This window comes from Hylaeus anthracinus, unplaced genomic scaffold, assembly GCF_026225885.1.
Source record: "Hylaeus anthracinus isolate JK02 unplaced genomic scaffold, UHH_iyHylAnth1.0_haploid 12002, whole genome shotgun sequence".
Taxonomy (NCBI): Eukaryota; Metazoa; Arthropoda; class Insecta; order Hymenoptera; family Colletidae; genus Hylaeus; species Hylaeus anthracinus.
The window spans coordinates 2,272,781-2,292,928 of NW_026534349.1; the positions used below are offsets into that span (position 1 = coordinate 2,272,781).

General features: G+C 43.5%; 1 protein-coding gene and 1 long non-coding RNA gene across 8 annotated transcripts in view; one reads left to right on the top strand and one right to left on the bottom strand.

Moving 5' to 3' along the window:
* Positions 1-20,148, top strand: part of LOC128891563 (protein-tyrosine sulfotransferase) — a 155,651-nt gene that overhangs the window by 59,673 nt on the left and 75,830 nt on the right. For 3 of the 7 annotated variants that reach the window (XM_054151140.1, XM_054151145.1, XM_054151147.1), the window contains one exon: positions 8,755-8,806. The gene's annotated coding sequence lies outside the window, so the exon portion shown is untranslated. Of the gene's footprint in view, positions 1-8,754; positions 8,821-20,148 lie in introns of all 7 variants that reach the window. The other 4 variants (XM_054151139.1, XM_054151144.1, XM_054151142.1 and 1 more) reach the window with 3 other exon arrangements.
* LOC128891574 (uncharacterized) lies at positions 299-1,549 on the bottom strand. Its single transcript, XR_008460862.1, has 3 exons — positions 1,414-1,549; positions 670-1,301; positions 299-593 (listed from the first exon to the last, which is right to left on the bottom strand). It is a non-coding gene; the product is annotated as an uncharacterized LOC128891574 (long non-coding RNA).

The following is a 20,148-nucleotide window of genomic DNA, read 5'->3' on the forward strand; positions in this document are numbered from 1 at the left end:
TCAGGAGAACAAGATACGCGAGGAGGTGGCGTAGTTCTGAATTCTTGTTCGGGACTTACCTTTTTGTGTCAGAAGATGTGGCATAACTTTTCATTCTGGCTGAAAACTTACCTTTTGTATTAAGAGAACAATGATGAGCAAGGAGGTGGCCAGAGAATGAAAGGATATGTGTCAGGAAATGAAGGGAGATTACAGGGAAATGTCAGGTGGTGTTAGGAAGTATGTGGGAAACGAGGAGAAAGTGTGAGGGAAATGAGAAGATGCTAGAGAAATTTAAAATTACCCTTAATATTGTCGTATCATTTATTTCAACAATTTATCTTACAATTGGAAACTATAATTTCATCCACAATTTCATGGAAAGTCACCTACGTAGGTCGCTGAATGTTCACGATCCGTCGAACTACTTGATTCGTTAGATCCATCGACGGCTCGTTTCATCGTCAAAGGGGCCGCCTCGTGTGGGAGCCTTGCGTATTTCGCGTTTTTTCGTTCTTTTTACCGTCATCCTCGCGGTAGACAGAAATATAGCGAGACCGTCCCGTCGAGAGCACGCAGAAAGAGAGTACCGCATCGAAAGAGCCAAGGAAAAGCTTGAAGAAGGGGTTATTATTAACCGGTAGAATCTCAGACAAGACTAGCAGCTGCCTGTCACATTTTCGTCCCTACCAGCTAAAAATATTCTTCACGAAACAACGTCATGCGAGCAACATCATATTTCAGTCCCATTCAAACACATTTAATGATAACTCGTAGTATTAATTGTTCCCGAAGAGAACACCATTCGAATCGCGGAAATAAATACGACATTGCCCTAGAAACCATTCCTATATACACCAGTTTAATTATATTCACAAGTTATTAATACGTAGAAATGTCACCAGCCAGATCTGCGATCGGTGACACCACTGGCTCAGGAGTTCTCGAGCTGTACCTCGGCCAATCGAACGCAATTTCACGTTTCCGTCTCGTTCCCATCTGTTACATATGCACGACACGCGTCCTGCACATTTTAACACGGCTCACGCACGGATCCCTAAAGCGCACCAATTTAATTGCAACGTTTCTCAGCGTGGAACAACCTTCGCCGAAAAGATTCACCGAGACGAGCAGCCGGCGAAATTGACTCAGGGATGTGTTTGTTAATATCGCGGAGTAGAAGAACAAGGTATGGCTTTGAAGAGAAAAGCGTGGCTGTAGCTGGGAAATTTGCCAAGGATATGTTTGTCGAGAAGATCCTTGATGTGTTGCGGTCCTCTCCAGCCGGGTGGTAAAAATATTAGAAGAACCTTAGAATACATCTGAAACAATTGAAAGAGTGCTCGAGTACGAAAGTGATTAATCAGATGTTTAAATTGTAAATGAGATTGCGAGGATGTACACGGAGAATTATGTGAAATAAATCGTTCTTACATTTACGTTATGCGTATTTTTATTAGAGTCTCTTGTATTCCTTTTTATTATTATAACATACTTTTATATTCCGCCGTATAGACGCTCGCACTTTTTACTACCGATTTGGAATGCCGCACTCGAACTAAAATTCCCCAGAAAGAGGCCACGAAGTGGCCCGATGTCGAGAAAGCAAATACAGGGGGAGAAGACTGGTTTTGCGCGGCCGAAAAGTGGCAAGCAAAATTTAATTGGCCCGAGGGAGGGCGTTTGCACGCGAAGCCAACTCGTGTTAGCGATTAAAACTTTCCCAGCGTGGCTTTAATTTCTCCAAAGTCACTCGCGAGAAAGCATAACGGGGAAAAAAAGGGCGTCCGATCTATCAAAAACGGTCGAACGTTGCATATTATTCCACTCGCTGGTGAGTAGTTTTAATTACATCAATTTTATTCGAGGAAAATCTGTACACAGGCGAAGCCGTGAAAGAGCTTCAACAATTTTTTCAATTATCCAAGATGTTATACAAATTATTTCCACGCCCTCTAAACCTATATTTTCGATTTTAGTTTAAGAAAGATTCAAATTTCAACGACTCGGTCGAGTATAATCCCAGCAGAGACTTATTACCTAGGGATAGGATAGATTTTTCAAGGGACAATCAAGCTCGAATCGGTCCTCCAGGCAATCGATCGACCAAGGACAAATGACAGGTCCTCGATAGCCGGACACTCGACCATCTCGTGTTTGTCCATGAGGCAATGGGTTAGGTTTACATTAGGACCACTTCCGCCCAATTGATTAGTCTCAATCGGTTTACCCTCGACACAGGACCCTCCACCGACTACCGCCCTTATCGATCTCCGCGTTGTAAAACGCTTCCCACGAAACTGCAGTCCCGTCCGTTCGGGGAAAGCGAGTGTGACTTCTCTGTTTGCCGGGGAATCGATAATGCTCCTCGCGAGCATTGAATTCGTAATTATACCGTTGCAATTTACGCGAGAAGAAACACCTAAGTTCGCGGGGAACTTGGAACTGCGAGGAATCTTCAACGCTATTAACGTTTCGGGTCTTGAAGTGCTCAAGTCGTGGGGAAGAAACTTGGTTCGCGTTGGAGGGGAGAGAGCTCCGTTTTATTGGAGCAATAGATGAATGGAATTAACGCGTGATAGCGATGTTTATTCCGTAGAAAGACAGTGATTACTACGTCCTTGCTTCGTGATTATTTTGATATATGATTTATATTATTGATACTTTATGCACTGTAATGCTGTATGATACAAGGAATTTACCTGAGAAAATGTGTACACCTTTACTACTCGATGCATAAACTTCTTATCGCTAAATTGAATTTTATTACCATTTCTCTTTACATCCTTTGGACTTCCTCTACACTTCCACTGGTCCATCAATAATCCACTATTTTCAGCGATAAATTGTTCCTCTCTCTCTCTCTCTCTCTCTCCACCTGAAACACAAAGTACATTATGTAATGAACACCAACGTTGCAAATAGTTAATTATACCAGTATAGGAGAAAAAGTCCTTTTTCACTGCAACTAAAATTTTAATTTTCGTTCAACCAGCAGACCACTTTGTCTTTCACGTTTTTCCTCAGACGAGAATTTCGCCTCTGATTTATGCTCTTTTGTAACGCGAATCGACGCAACTTATTCACCAGCGCGGCACTATTTGTACATTAAGCTCCGTGACTCGATCGGGATGGACACGCGTGAAATTTACCGATAGCAGCTACGAAAATTAATTACCGGGTTCGATGCTTCTATCCGTGGCAGTCTGGCCGACGTGTATGTTAATTACAATAACACCGCTTATGAATTCACGCTACGTCATCGATCCCGTCGTTCACCAGGCACTGTTGACTCCCGGATGCTGCGTATCACTCTATGTTTTCTATATAGTCCCGTGACGGTAGTGGTAAATGTTAATTAGGAGCGCAATGTACGCGCCAGTAGTGCTGGAATCAATTAAACAATTGCGATACATATTGGTAATCATTTTTATAGCGTACTGGGGAAACTATCGCTTTACAATTTCTGTGTGCCATTAGTTCCTTTGGGACCATTAATGCTTGGGTAATTTTCCTGTGAGTATCCTTCATTATTTTTCGACTCCATACCATTCGTTTGTAGTTGAATATCTTTAAAGTATTGTTCCACATATGGACGTCCCAATGAATATTAATTAAAAACTCTCTCTTCAATTTTTGCGGTACATTGGTTCATCTGGCATTATTCTCCACGTATTATTGAATATTTACCAAGTATTATTGGACTCCATATCATTCGTTCCTAGTCAAATATCATCTACATATCATCGAATACATGTTGAATATTATTCCACTATTTACATACCATACCGAAGCTACCTTTTAATATCACGTACATGTCCCAACGAGAATATCAATGAATATTAGTTACCAACATGTAGCGCTCGTAACCATCACACTAAAACTAGACCCTGTAAACACTTTGTTCCATATACAATTCTCTTTTCGACCATGAACGAAAGGTTTCCAGATCCAAAAGCAGACATCCCTCGCTATATTTCGAGTTAGGCTGATCTGGCGCTTTGCACTTTTTTATATAATTTCTTTTTTCAACCATGAACCAAGGGTTTCTCGATCTATAAAAAAAAAAAAAAAAAAAAAAAAATTGATCGCTATATTTAGAGTTAGGCCAGGCCGACGCGCGTTCAGCATTTTCTCTTCGACGTTTCATTGTTCCTGGAAAGTTTCCGGTATTTGCGTCGAGGAACCCGACCATGGGACGAGTTCCTTATCAGCTCATTTTTCCTCCAAGGCAGATTTAGAACGCGTGCACGTACAGGCTCCTGGAAAATGCATAAAGTTTCCCCGCCGCGTTTCATATTAATAATACAGCCGTGTACGCGGCACAACTACTCCGATCGTCACCCTCGTAACTTCGACCTCCGAACTTCGGGCAAAGTGCATTAACCAGATGAAACGGAATTCGCGAGGATAACCCTTCAATCTAGGCTCTTATCGCGTTCTAATGCCAAGCGCCGCCGAAATTCTCCGAGGCAACAATTTCGTGCCATGGTAGACGGTGGTGTGTGGCAAATCAAATCGGTCTTTACTTTTCTTTTTGCTGTACTACAAATGTAAATAATTCGGGATGAGATATACTTAAAATATAATGCTTAAAGATATATTTAAAAGATATACTGGATTTTGCAAATCTCAACCGATGTTATTTGTTTTGTGATTTAATATCACGTTACTATATTACGATTCTTCTGTTACCGTTAATTGATATGCAGTTTTTATAAATGGATACCTTGAAAATGGCTGTTAACGGCAAAATTATTCAATGAAATTACCTCCTGTCAGTTTCCTATAATTTCGAGGTACTTCGTTAAATATCTACCTAGAGTTTCAAGACCCAAGAAATAGTCACCTTTACAATAATTTATAACAAACCACGACCATATTTCTCTCCACATTTCGTTTTGAAATCTTCAGAGCGTTCAAGTGAAAGAAATCACGACCCCCTAAAATTGTCTTCGCGTTGAGTCAGTGGGGGATGAAATCGTGCTCAGAATTTACATGTTTTGACGGAGGCCCGGTAACTATAATTTCACGCTGATTCATCGCGGATTTATTGCCTTTTCCATAGAAAATTGAATACAGAGACGAGGCGGGTGTGTTACGAGAACATCGAAAGAGAATAAAGTTCCGTAAGTTTTCGTGGCTTCGAGGAGAGGAAAAGCAGCAACATCGGCCGCGATAAGTCACCCCGATTCTTCGATGCAAATTTTTAAACGGGATAATAAATATCTCCGGGCGACTACGTGACCCGTCTGCGAAACGAGCAGCCGTCCAAACGCGTGGGCGGCCATCCTTCTACCAATCTTGTCACTGGGGTTTCCTTTGTCCTTCTTCCTCCTCCACCCTCCTTCTGTTTCCCTTCCTTTTTTACTCTTGGTCTCCTAAGGCTGCGTTTTCTTCCCTCTCGCGGGCTGAATTTTAATCCCGGCGCTGGGACACGCGATTGTTAAATTATCGTGGCTTTTTCTTATCCGACCTCTCGCGTAGACGTCTCACCACGATTAGGGGTGGAAATTGTTACTTCGCGGCGACGTATTTTCCTTCACTCCGGTTTCTGATTGGTTGGGGAGCTAAAGGCAGATTTATTTCTCTACGAGTCGGAATTTTCTCGCGAGATAAATTTATCATTTGCGTGCTACGAAAGCGTGGCATAAATAAAATTCCTAATTTCTACGAATTGGTGTTTTTTTTTTTTTTTTCTATAAGAAGAAAACAATTAAATTTTCCACAAGAGTGCCTGGAATAAAATAAAGCATCTAGAAAAATAGTGCTACTAGTAATGTTTCATCTTCTTCCCCGCTACTTGCGTTACGGTGACCGTCTACTGAAAAAATACCGCGCTTCCAAGGAATTAAATAAATCCTTCCAACTCTAACCAAACTTTTCTCTCGCCTTTTCCCCACTTTGCATCGCTCAGGGTGTTCTCAGGCCGAACAGCAAAACGGACAGTTGATCCGAAAATTGCACAGCTCGACACAAGCTTCGTTCATTCTTTATTTCTCGCGAGGACAATTCTACGGATCCCGAATATTTTCCTTTCCGCGACCGATTGAATATGGATTCCACTCGCTGAATATTCGATTGGATTTTGCGTAACTCGCAAGATATACTCGTGATCTCTTCCCGTTTGTTCGCTCCTCGCGATCACGACAGCCGTTCGTCGGTATTCATGGAACAGCGAATCGAATTAATCCGTCCTCTGTTCTTCTTTTCCAACGTGTTCGCTGGCCACTTTTCCCTTCCCTTTGTTTTTTAAACGAGGTAAAATGTTAATCCCGCGGGATTGTCCGATTCGTCGCCGTTCCCACGGCTCTTAGTCCGCGTTTCGTAATGGGAATTATTATTACAGCCGACTTATCGTCATTTTGACGAACTCGTCCATTATTTACACGAAACGATTACACTTACATCATTGTAGATGTTAAAGACTTTGCTGTTTTTAATATATTACTCTCCTGAGAAAATTCGCCCGAGACTTTTATCTCGAGTACTTCTGATTTTATATTTTATCACTAGATTTCCGTTTTCTTTTTATGTTATATTTTAAAAAGTGGACTGTTTAATAAGAATGTTCTGCAAACGGTTTGGTACAGAACGTTTCAACTATTTTAATTCGGTCCTCCCAACAAAGGAAACATAAAATAAATTTACATACGACAAAGTATTACAACGTGCTCCAAACCGAACGTTCCAGACATTTTAATTTGGTCCTCCTACGAAGAGAAGCATAAAATGAATTTAAACGTGAAACAAAATACTACAAAGCGAACAAGTTACGATAACGAAGGATGGAAAACAAATTAGATCGAGTAAAAATACTGATCATCGGTGCCTTTGTATCGTCGCAAGTCGAAAATCCACTCTCGAGGAACTCCGGCGCGTTCAAATTTTCAGCATTCTCTCGCAACTTTTCCCCGTCCGTTACAACTGTTGCGCAGAAAATTTTAATCCGTTTCTACTCCCGGGATACACAGTTTTATTCTCCTTCGATCCGCTCCGCTTGTCGCTGGAATTTTTATCGTTTCATTCAGAGCTTCGTCGCGTCGCCAAACAAAGTTGCCATGATTTTCAAGCGCGACGGAAAATTGCTTTAAGCGCGTTCCACAATTTTTCCATTTCCTACCCGTGGCTCTCGCTCGCACCTCCGCGAGGGAAACTAAGAAACGTTTCTTATCCTGGCCCGTCGCGTTTCGAGTTTATCGCGGTGCTCTTATCTTTTAATTGCGCCGAATCTTACGATGAATCTTAATTACCCCTGCTAACTGTTTAATCGTTGTTTCGAGCTGCTCGCTGGAGCTCGTTGTATCTCACTGCGACGCCCGTTAGCACGGCCACGATGCTCAAAAATAAAACGAGCCCTCGTAATCGTTTGTTTTCCGCGTGTCAACGGAAAGGGTGGCGACGTGGACAAATGAAGACGCTCGAAGGCTTGAAAACCGGCATTTATCTACTCCTTGGATCGCGTCGCTGGCCAAACGTGTGCCAGATGCATTCGAAATGCTTCGGCGCGTGTACTAGGAACAGGATTGAACAGGGGAAAAAGATCAGCTGGCCGTTCGACGCATTCCGTTTCAATCTCCCCGAGTTCCACTGCCCGTATTTGCAAATTTTCCTTCTGAAAGGACCGCTCGCAAAGCCAGAGCCCCGGTAAAATAAAAAGCGCGACGCACGGCACAGATCCCTTCTCCTTGTTCTTGGCTCCTTTGTCCATTTCGATTCTCCGCAGAGAACAGGACATCGTTCCCTTACGACGACTCTTTCCGATTCTCGTTCTTCTCCAAGTCCCCGACTCGAACCAAAATCTTCAGCTACGACGGGCACTCGAGGAAAAGGCACTTGTGGCGCTCCCGTTTCACTCGACTCTCCTTTATTGTCTTTCGCAAATACTCGTCAGGCGAGCCGAATGAATTGCGCTTTCCGCTTGCTTTTCACTTAGCCCCGAGGCTCCTGCGCCACGGTCGTCTCCTTTTCGTTCTTCGTGATTAATTAATGCATTGCTGCGCCAACGGCTCCTTCGTCGATTCTGAATACACACTATACCCCCCTGCCATTTAATTACTGGACGTTCAGAGTCGTTCAGAGACCCTGTTTCGATCGGTATTATCGTTCCACGGTGACAAATTGATAGTGCTTATTTGGTTCTAAACTCTTTCTACGTGATTATCGTGCAATGCTCGTTTAAATGCTATGAATTATGTGTATTAAACCCTTTTAACTTCCACGAACGTATACAATTAATTTCCAGTTAATGCAATGAGCTTTCAATGATCTTACCATCGCGTTTAAAAAGAACCTTATCGCTTAAGTGGTACGATTTTTGTCTCCGGCACTCTAACAAGGAACCGTTTGGCCTGATCCTCGCGTCCCCTTAATCAACGTCCGTGTTTCTTTGGCTCGCGAAGCCGTGAGGCTTTCCGTTGCGCCACCGTTAAGTCTCGACGCTGGAACAATAGGCCGTGTCGTCCAAAATTATCCGAAGAGCTTTCCTGTGCTCGAATCCGACGCTCGGGCTTTCGAGCTGCCTCCCGGCGATAATAATACGCGACAATGCGGGCACACCGTGGTGCTTAGTCGAAAATCCTTGAATAAAAAGAGTACACTGCGTCCTCCGTTTCGACGGGATTCACGGATTCTCCCATGCATCCCTTAGACACAACCCTAAACATCTTCTTTTAGAAGAAGAAACTGTCGACTCCAATTTGACAAAAATTTAACTCGTAATTTCTTTAGGACGTAATAAAATTGAAGGTATTGAAAGAGATTTCTTTCTTCCAGGAGATTCTGGATCGGTGAGCATTCGGGAATCGAGGAACACCGATTTAACAAGGTAAGAGGGAAGTGGTGAAGCTTTTGGTTGGCGATAGGTGCTGATAAAGGGTTTGCGAATTCTTGAAGCATGGTTCTTTCGATTCAAACTTGAACTCTTATAGTTCCCCGTATTTTCCTTGTTAACGCGACCTTCTGGCGATCAAACGACCTCCAGTGCTATGCACAGGACCAGTTTCGTGTTGAGGATAATATTGATAAAGGGCTGAGATATGTAGTCTACTGCGAAAATAAAATTAAAAAAAAAAAAAAACGCGAGGAGACTAGTAATACAAAGTTTTTAAATAGCCCGATAGTTGAAGGGTTGGGAGAGTCGAAAACGTTAGAACGTAACAAAAATCGAGCTATTGCATTTCTTAAATATCTGAGATGTTAGCTTTATCGATCAAATTTCGCCCACCTCCCCTATCTTAGACTCAACGCCTCTTAGACAGGATCCACCGCATTATCCTTAACTACTTGCTATATTTTTGCACGGATCACACTCTACTCGTTCCACTTTATATGCTCGACAGCTCGTAACCAACCACGTGGGCGATGCCTTTCCCTCCGAGAGAAGGAAATTCCGTGGCGAAAACGGGAACGTCGCGTTACGTGTATCCGGCGCACTCGACGTTCGGTTTCCCCGTACAAAGGCCGACTGGGTATAAAGTGTAGGTAATAGATCGACGCGTTCTAGACGTCGGGACGCCCGTTCCCTGCGTCGTTCGTTTCCGCCTACGAACGGGGTCGCGAACACCACGAAAAGCCCGCTAATTTCCAAGGGAAAAAGGCTCCGACGATATCGAGCCGATTGATTTCTCCGGAAGATTGGCAGAATTACGAGGAAACCTGGTTAGAGCGTATCGATTATCGATACGGGGGATCGTTTTTAGTTAAAGAGCTGCGGTTATTTTGAAGTGTTACGTAATGAACGGCGCATCGAATCCTTAAAAACGCCCTCGTTCGTTCAATTTGAGACTTTCCAAAAGGAAATCGATCGCCTGAAAATAACGAAGACCCCTCGCCTCCGTCTATTGTTTATAACCTCCCCCCTCCCTTCGGATCCTGTCGCCCCATTTTCACGAATCATCGAAAGAACGTCCACTCGTGCGTCCAACCGACCGTTCTATCGGCAACTTTTGCGACGTCTCGCGGAATAACTTACCGAACGTTCTTTTCGAAGTGATTGAAGACCTTTTAAATCGTTCGGCGAATAACGAGCGCTCTAATTGTATTGAACGTTTCTCGCCAGCGAATCGCGAGGGATTCTCGAGGCCGGGTCGGAAAAGGCGAGCCTTAATGGTCCGTTCGGTAACGCCGAGAATTTTATTCAAGCACTTTTTAATTGAATCTTGCGGCACAGAGCCGTGAAACGAACTCTGGACGATCTTTGTCGCGCTGCACTCCTGCTTTCAGAATTAATTACGAATGGACCGGGAATGCGCCGGGAGTGTGATATGCATTGGGGGACAAGGGAAGATCAGTCGTGGGTCGAGGGGGCGGGGGGTGGGGTGGGGGGGGGGCTATGACATAAGTGAACTGAAATGATGTGTTGATTGTAGAGGCAATTGTATTTTTTAAAACTGCTGTCTAGTTTAGAATGTTTTTCTTTTTTAAGGGTAGAGAGAAGAACAAATATTATGGTTTACACTGAAAAATAATCACCAGTAGCCAGGCCATCCTCCCGAAAGGGAGGTCGATTCCGCGGGGAAATGGAACTTCGGTCCATCCGGTTCTTCGTGGCGAAAATGGAAAACGCTTCTACATCATCGACCGTTAATTACGTTTCCGCGGTGGATCGCGAACGCGGACGACCATAATCCCGATCCTCGTTGAATCGGGGAACGAACCAAAGGGCGCAGGGAGAGCGACTCGAGATGGATTACACCCCCGGGGAAATCAGTAAGACACCACCTTCGCGAATACTTCGCCGACTCTTCTTTAATTTTTCTTTTTCTTTTTTTTTTTTCAAAAAAACTTTTTTATTCCACTCGAAGAGAACGAGGAATTCAAAGTAACCGTCTTGGCCGTTCCTTCTTTTGTCTCGACCCCCTTTTTTTCCCTGCTCCACCCTTTGCGCCCCGAAGGAAACGAAAAAAGGAAAGGATTATTCCGGGTGAACTCGCGGCGATCTAACCGTTCGCGTTCGGTTATGCTCGTAAATCCACCGCCTCGGACAAAGGTCGATTGGTCTTATGAATTTTGCATGGCTCCCTCCCATACGCGTCGTTTTCCGTGGTTTTGCAATTGAAAATCAATTGATGCGAGGATAATTCGTGGTTACCAGGCCATCAGAGATGGGAGGGATACAAAAATTTATTAGTTGGAAGAGAAACGTAAGGAGGACTTGTATCGAGAACTCCTGGCGTTCTTGGGGGTTGGGATCGACTATATTTGGATCGACTATGACGTATTCGGTACCATTGCACTAGTCATCCCTACATTTATCGTTGTAACTATTTTAATAAATGCACAGACCAAGATTCGCGCGTTAGATGCTACAGCGCCTGAGAAAATATTCCTTCGAACTCCTTTTTAACACCTCATTCAGTTCAGCCCCCGACTTCGTTTCCCCGAGCGTGCCGCAAGTTTAAGACCATTACCGCGATGAAATCTCCTTGATTCGCGCAAATCGTCTTACTTCAGGGTTGGAAAGCCGCAAATATTCCGTGGCAGGATGCTCCAGTGAAACAATCCTCGTATTTTTTTGTTTCCCGTTCAAGTACTTTTAACGTTGCTTCGCATTGTGTTCCACGGCCCTCGAAGATAGGTCACCGAATCACAAAGGGTCGCGGAATGCCCAGAAGCCGACGAGGGTATCTTTCACCCTTAGATAGAGGGGAATCTTCATGCTGAAGCGCACTCGAGAAATCTCACAATGGCGATTAAGTACCGCGCACTCAGACGTCCCTCGCCCTTTCTGAAAAAACTCCCCGCCTGGCGCTCCGTTCCCCTAATTCAACGTTTCCTTCGAAACTGGCTACTATCGATCAAATAAAGAGACGTAGCCAGTGTGTCGTATTATACGTTTCGGTGATACCGAGTTTTCGCCATTGCTTGCCTATCCCCAGCTTGAATCTTGTCTCTCGTTTGTAGAATGTATAGAAATCCAGTGTATCGATAACGGCAACCAACTTCTCCATCGGTTCTTACTTTGTGAACCGTCTTGGAGATATTTCTGGTCGTGGGATCGCTGATTAAACATTTTCTTAGGATTATTCATCGGTAAGGCGATTAGTCGAGGCTGATGGTAGCAGGTGGACGTTAATAGAATTCGGAACATTTTCCCTGTTAACCGGAATTACGATAATCCGATCCGTTAATCTCGTCCCGAAGTTGATTATGGTCAATACGGGACCGTAACTGGTTGCTTGAAATTTCGAGACGGATCCCCGCCATTGACCTACATCATACTACAATGAGGCGTATCGAGCACGCCCCGCTTGCTATAACGATAACATCTCGAAATTACAGGCTAAATTACACGTGGTTACGCGGCAACTACCTTGAAACTTCATCGAAGCTGCGCATCCCGGAACCGTCGAGAGACTTTTGGGAAAATTCCTTAACAGCCCCGAAAGCTGGTACTTCGAACGAATTTTACCGTGTCGGAATCATGTTGGCATTTCAATGGAAGGAAGATTTGTTGTAATCGATATATTAATAGGACTGCAAATGTTTATGAATTTATGACGAGTAAAAATATGGGAAAATGTACGAAGATATACGTATCGGTTCGAAAATATATCAAATATCAATAATGAAGTACATATTACACTCTTTCGAAGACAATTCTTTATCTGAACCTGTAAAAATACGAATTTGCATAAAAATTAAACTGACGCGCTTTCTTCTCTTTGCATAAATTTCTTTTTGTTTTTGAATAATATCTTTGACGAAAATGGACTGAATTCTGCATAGAGAAATGAAAGTATTCTCATTGAAATTTTCATCTGAAGGCCCGGCTCGTTGCAATGTCCCTTTATTGTACCTATCAAGAAAAGGATTGGAACTCCAACGTTTCTGCTCGAAGTACGCGTTCCAGAAATTGAATCTCTTGAGCCTCTTCTATATCTACGATATTTTACTTCCATAACCCGGGCACTGGAAAGGGTGACTAAATATTTTATAGCGAAATTCCCTTGCTTTCGTTGCAATGAGCAAACACAGTCCCGTCTCGACGTTAACTTTTATTACAGGTATCGGAAAGGGAGCTGTAACTTCTCGATGCTACATTTTTTTTTTTTATTTATTTTGGAAGGTAGCTCTTCTACCGGAGACATTTCGATGAAATCAGTAGAAACGTCTTACCGTAGTACGGAACACAAAATTGAATAGTTTTTAGAAACTGTCTAATAATAAATAACGATATCCTTGAAGAAGTTAATCTCTGTGCTGTATTTAATAACGTTGCTACAATTAACTTCAAGTAATTCCAATCAACGAAGTGTCGATACACTTATGCTCGAGGTTGCGTGGAGTACTCAAACGGTCAAAAATACAAGAAAAATTCGTCAACGCGTTCCAACGTTAATGCCAGCGATATGTTGTTTCTTCGGTACGTTGGTAAATAACGCGAGAAATCCTGAAACCCTGCGAGTACGAGCGTCGCGAGTATTGTTCTTGGCAGGTTCCATCGAACAAACGTTGGAGCGCGAGTTTCAAGCAGGAGAAACACTTTCGTCGACTCGACACGTCAAGGATGGAAATTCGAAGACGCTCTGCTGGCGTCGTATGCTACGCGTTCATCGAGCAAGGAAGCTTTGTCCCGTTCGTACTCACGGTGTCATGGTAGTTCAGATAACAGGGTAGGGGTAGTATGTCTCGTTTCAAGGCGAGTTTCGCGCAAAGTGGCAATTGAACTGAAAGCTGAATGCAGCCATCGAGCAAAGTTTGCGCGCCTCTCGCGTGTGCCATCTCATCGAGTGCCGAACGACCGTGTCAGGCTAACTAATGACGTTCATTCGAAACGATCAGCTTCGATCTTCCTCTGACATTCGATATTACATAGGGCGAGATTACGGTAATCCGTAGGAAATTATTTAAATGTCAGAAAACGTCTGGGGTAGTAGAGAATGGGGCTCACTGTGTATATAATGTTAATATCCTTGAATCCAATAAAACGGTATGGAAATGAAAGATGCCCAATAAACCCTATAATTTACAACTACCAATTCGATATTTGTCAATTTGTTTACATACACCAATTTCGTCGCTTGAGGTTCGCTTATCGTCGTTTGAAGTCGAACCGCAAGAGAGAGAAGCCCCTGCGAGCTACCGCAACGCGGTTAGCGCTGGCTAGATCCGCGCTCGCTTGATTTGTGCTAATGGAAATTACCAGTATCGTAATGGAAATGCAAATGTCGCGTCTGTCGGTAGCGCCGCGAAAGATCAAACAACGCTTCACTCGTTTCTGACCGCAAAGGATCGAGAGCCAGCCCGCCGGATCTATTATTCGCCGCGCGTCAGGCTAGAACCTCTCAATTACCTTTCTGGCATTTCTGGGTCGATCGACCTCGACGTTTGACGAGGCTATTTATACAGGCGAGGCTTTAGTCGTCCACGCTTTTCCGTCTAACGCCACTCAGAACACCGACGCGCACACGATTCTCCAGCGAACGATGAATACTCGCGAAGTTTTATTTTCAATCGGACCTCCTCCGCGTGAAAATTCGAGTCTATGGAACGGGAATCGAGGAGGATCGAAAGTACGGTTGGAACACCGTCGATCGACCTCTCGATGCCGCGACCAAAGAATGTCGCTGGCGTCGATATCGTTTACTTATTTAAATCGCGACGGAAATAAAGTGCATTTCGGTTGAACGGTGTTTACTTTATAATTCAAGACTTCTCTCGAACGCTAAAACGGCGATGCATGGCCAATTGATATTTTTAGAAGTCTTGCTGAGTAAATAATAAAAGGTTCCTGTCCTTAAGATTGGAGTCATCTTCGGATTAATAAAGATTATTATTAGGGCGAACCACAGGGTTTTCTACGTTTTCAGTTTGTGCAATTTTTTGATGACATTAAAATTACTTCGCGTTAGTTTCTAGTCTGTCTAACACTGATTTTATTATGTTGAATTCAAGTTTCGTTGTTCCTGAAGTTGAACCAAATTTACCGCATCGCGAGCAAATGGTTCGGTGTGGGCTACATAGAATTGCTGGGTATTTGTGCGGTACTATTTCAAAGTCTATGAGCGGAATAGAGATCAAGCGGAGTAGTTAAACTGTATGGGGGGTGGGATAGTCCCACGGTGACCCGTAAGCCGCCAATTAATTTCGTTCCGACTACTATGCAACTCGCCGCGTTTCAACCTATTAATTGGATGTACGAAGGAAGTACATTAAACTGCAGAACAGGATTTAATGCGGGACACGGAGCCCCTGGGACGACTTTAGAAACAACATTTTCGTTCGCTCTTAAATTTACAAAATATACCATATTAAAGCGAGACTTTCATAGAAATTGCTTTGATTCGCATGTATTCAATTAGAGCGAACAGAAATCCATTTAATAATTCGTTCTCCGAGAGGTTTACATTTTTGAAAAATTCTGTATGAAAAGATAAGTTTCTCACAGAGGCGCCGGACGTTTCAGGGGGTTACACAGTTTTATTTGTACTCCGCTAATTGCGCAGTCGAAACGAACGACCATCGTCCAACTTCGCTCGCAACGTCTATCCAGAAAGTTACGGGTAACTGAGGGCAGTTTGTTCGCAGCGAGTCGCAACTGCCAAATTCGTGGGGTTTATTTATCGCGGCTCGAGTTGCGACATTGAGTTACGGGTGTTTCGCGCAATTATTCACGGAAAAACCCAACGAAACCAATGCATTGTACTCTTCCGTCGCGGGAATTCGCATTGTTTCACTCGAATCTTACAGCCAGTGGTCAACGTGTCCAGAAAACTATTACATTAATAATGAATCGATAGCGAGAAGAAGAGTACGACGAATATTGTTTTTCATACAGAAATGGTATGACATTGTAGTAATTTTGATAGGAATGAAATTGATATTGATATTTCAATGTAAGAATTTTTATGAAGATTGTTTGTAACGTCAAAGGAAGTTAATTATAATTAATGTACGATTGAAGCATACGTACTTCGACACCGGAATTATTAAAATTAAAATTCAAAATTTAAATTCACAATCGTGGATCTACATATGAAATGACGAGTATTTGTCTACACGATGAAAAATGCGTAATAAACGTATCCTCTCGTACAAAGTAAAATATTAATATCACGGCTTCGCTTTATGAAATGCGTACGGTGTAATACGTTTCCCATGTTTATCCCATGAATGCATAAAATTTTACATACGTGTAGAGACACAGCTGTATCCTTCAACAACAACAAAATATTCAACAGACGTTTCTGCATACAAAAAATGCTGACAAATTAAAAATATTAATTTTAATACTAATCATGCTAACGAATACTCGAGTCGAAGAATATTCTGACGCACAATATTCAGAATGTTCAGCCACCCCTGTCGAATACAAATCGCTATCATTCATCGACTCGTCGAATGTTCACGAAAGGAAAATTCCAGTCGCGTTAACTAAGGCCAGGAGGGTTGAAGGCTTTGTCGGTGGAGAAAGGGAGAGTTTCGCGGAGTCTCTCGAAGGGCAGAGCCTATTACTCGCTCGTCATCGATTAGGGGAGGCTCCGCTACCGTGGCACGAAGGCACGGGATTTCAATTCTCTTCCCCCGGCGGTCCAAGCCCACCCCATCCTCCGCCACACCTCTCATTATGCAGAAAGCATACTGGAACTGGACACACCGCGCAGGGGAAATATACCTGCAGGCGGCTTTTGGTGCTCGAGTTTGTCGACTATAGAACCGGAAATTTCAACGACCCCTTTCACGACGACCTACCCCAAGAGAAAGGACCCGTTGCTCGACTCACGACGTATCCAGACGCAGACAGCCGTGTATGCACGCGCCCCAGGGTATAGGGCAGTTTGTAAACCTTCGCATGAATCACCGGAAATCGTCTGTCGGTCTTCCTCTGGCTCCATGGATATCGACTCTCGACCCACTGTCCTTTCTTCCCTCCTTTTCAACCCACTCTCGCGACTCTTCTTCGCCTCGACAACGCACAATTAACGAACCGAGTCGTTCTTGTACGTTAGTGGGGACCGGAGTTTTTTTTTAAACGATGTCAGTTACTGGTTCCGAGATTTTTCTTATGGTTCTTACACTCTGTTCGAGACATTAATAGAGATTTTCAAGAGATCTCTGCCCCGACATGGTCTCTCCGTGTCGAAACAAACGGGACATCGATGTCTTTACACGATCTACCTGATGGCCGCATTGACTTGTGAGCTGACTGGCAGCTCTAAAGTTTTTACCGCCACCCTCGAGGCTCTTCGACAATTTTACGTTTCAACCGCGACAGAAGTCGCTCATTCATCGGATTTGCCAATAAGATATGGCCTACGTGGCAACGGGACGTGGCCAATTTCAGCTTTCAACGAGGACTTTGATCCGTTTCCGACCATTCGCCCGCTCCTCTTTTCGACGTTTTATCGCGCCTTCTCCAACGCTCTGTTTTACGACCGCGTGGCAACCAGTTTGAGAGTCCAGTAAATTTCGGCTCTCAACGGCTTGGTTCCTGTGGTCTCGACGAGACCAAGGTGTCTCAAGGGAGGAGGTAATTGCGTCCAAATAAATTCTTTGGGAATTAATACCTGGGAAGCTTCCTGACTTGTTCAGCGTGCATTCGTAATCGGTGATATCTTTGAGCTTCGAGACGAAACATGTTTAGAAATTAACTCGGAAATGCAAGTCTTGGAAAAATTGATTGAAAAGTCATCAGTTAGAACAGTCACTTCGATGAAGCACCGCTTTCTTTTACGGCTGTTTCATTTTCCCCTCTAGGAAAGAACAATTTCTAAAAGTTTGTTACAGAATTCAGACCAGAGTATCGGATTTATAACCGTCTCCAAGGAGACTTTGTTTCCATTTTGAAATTCCAGATACCGCGGAAAGTATTAAAAAGTGTTCTGTTTAAAGACGAGGTGGGTCTTTAAAGTCAGCTCCGTAGGCCGCTAAGCTAATTTATAGCCCCATAACCGTGGAATCGGCGTGAATTATGGATCGAATTAGGACGAGCTTTTCTAACCATCGACCACTCGGCGTCGTAAGAAGGTTTACCGTTCTCCATGGTCCGTGGGATTCTAAAAAGATCCAGTGTTTACGAGCTTGCGGCCATACACGGAGCCCGCAGCGAACGGAGCACGATCTTTTACGCTTCCTCTGCTCTTTCTCGTCGAATAAAAGGCCAAGTGCACGGTGTACGCGGTTTGCATTCGCCTTCGAGTCGCTGAGATTCTCTTATCCGACGGCTGAACGCGCGGTTTAACATTGTCTGGGAATCGGTGGAGACTAAACGAGATCATAACGACTCCTCGCGTTTAACCGTGACGAGCCGCGGTCGACTTTAAACCCTCTCCGTGTCTCGGGTAAATTGCATTAATTCCTGGAGAATGGGGAGAGGAGAGTTAACGCCCCGGCAATTTCACGACTCGAGAGAAACGCGGACGAACTTCGCAGACAGTTCGATTTGTTTCGAGTGGTCTTTCGTAGAAGACTTAGAAATGAGTTTATTGTTCGAGGGAATTCCTTTGATTCTGTAGACAAGGGATCCCATGAGGAAAAATGAGGGGTTGGAATTAGGAAAGATCGCGGGGTGGATCGATAGTGTCGCAAATAAAATCTCCCCGGTTTAAGTCAAGTGACAGATTAGAAGTGATACAAGGAAAACATACTCCAACCCTGTTCTTCGATACGACGACTACCGTTGTTGTTCTCTTGCATCGAGTATTCGAAGGAGCCTGGACTTGACCCGAATTATGAGAAATGTTTATAAATAGACGGATCGATGGCCCTCGGAGATGCAGGTGAAAGTCGGTCAAGTTGTCGGGGCGCAAATTGACGCTGATTACGAATTGTAATCCCGAGTCTGTTCGTTTCGCTCGAGGCCCGGGCTCGAATGAAAATACGTTCCTTTGTTCGACGATTTTCGTTCCCCGTCGCTTTCTCTTGTTTCTAGCCGACGACTTTCTTCGAGCTCTTCGCCACGGGAGGATTACCGCGCCCTCTCACCCCCGAGGGCAAATTACATCCACGGGAATTCGTAATCTCTCTCCCCTGGCGTGATTCAGGAACAAAGGTTCCTCGACTGATACCCGAATGGCGCGATTGGAAACAGCTCGATGAATCAAACTTGATCGCTTTATTTCGAATTGAAAAAGTTACTTTGAATCTTGGATTCTTTCCAGACTAGAATTTAGGGGTAGTTTTGATTCGACTTTTTTCATTGATCATTCTTGGAACAGTCTCACAAGTAAAAATATGTTGGCCACGATCGATATTTATAATATTAATATTGATTTAAATACTAGTCAATGGAAATTTGAATTTTACTTGTGATAATTGTGAGTCTAAAGGTGACTCGAATCGAAGAGTCAAAGCACTATAATAAACAACAAGAAAGTATTTTCCAAAAAATTCTCGTATGTCACAGTGTTACCTACACTAAACCTTCCCTCTCTAAATTTTCCTAACAGTTCGATAACATTCGACTTCAAGTTTGACCGTTGTCTTCCTTTAAAAGAGACTTTTCTTCGAGTTCCAATCTCAAAGTGACCCCGCGTAGACCTCGCTGCAGCTAATTATCACAAATTGCGGTCTCCTTTCCCAACTCTCCCCTAATCAAGCCAATGGCCCACGAGAAACGTTAGAGCAGGGAAGCACGGCCTTTGTTCGGCTACTGTATCGCTAAGAAACTCGAAGTCAACTTCTCTCTTTCAGCTGTTTTCGAGGGTCTTTTAGTTCTCACGGTGCTCCTGCGCTCGACGGTTTATTAGCAGCGAGTTGCAGCAAAGTTTTTGATCGAAAGCACGGCCTACGTCCCTTTTTTCGGTCACGGGAAAGTTCGCGGAACATTTTCGTCCGTAGTTTGGAAATTGGCTAACCGAAACGATGCACCCGTGTTCTTTAATAAGATTCTGCGACGAGCAGAGGTCATCGTTTGCGTATAATTAACTTTTTTCGCGGCGTCTTTCTTTTTTAGATGGAAGTTGAACTTTTGTTCTGTATGTAGGTCGGAAAGTATTATGGAATGCAAGGTGATGGTGGTAAATTTTAACGTCAATTTATTTTAAGATATAGGAAAAAAGGTATCGGTGTTCCAAGTTAGAAGATCTCCGTGTATGATATAACATCGAATTATATAAATGTCGAGGTTCGTATTTAAATACATTTATACATTCAGTTTAAAGACGTTTATATATTTATTGAAATAAATTTTATTTAAAGAATTATATATATATATATATATATATA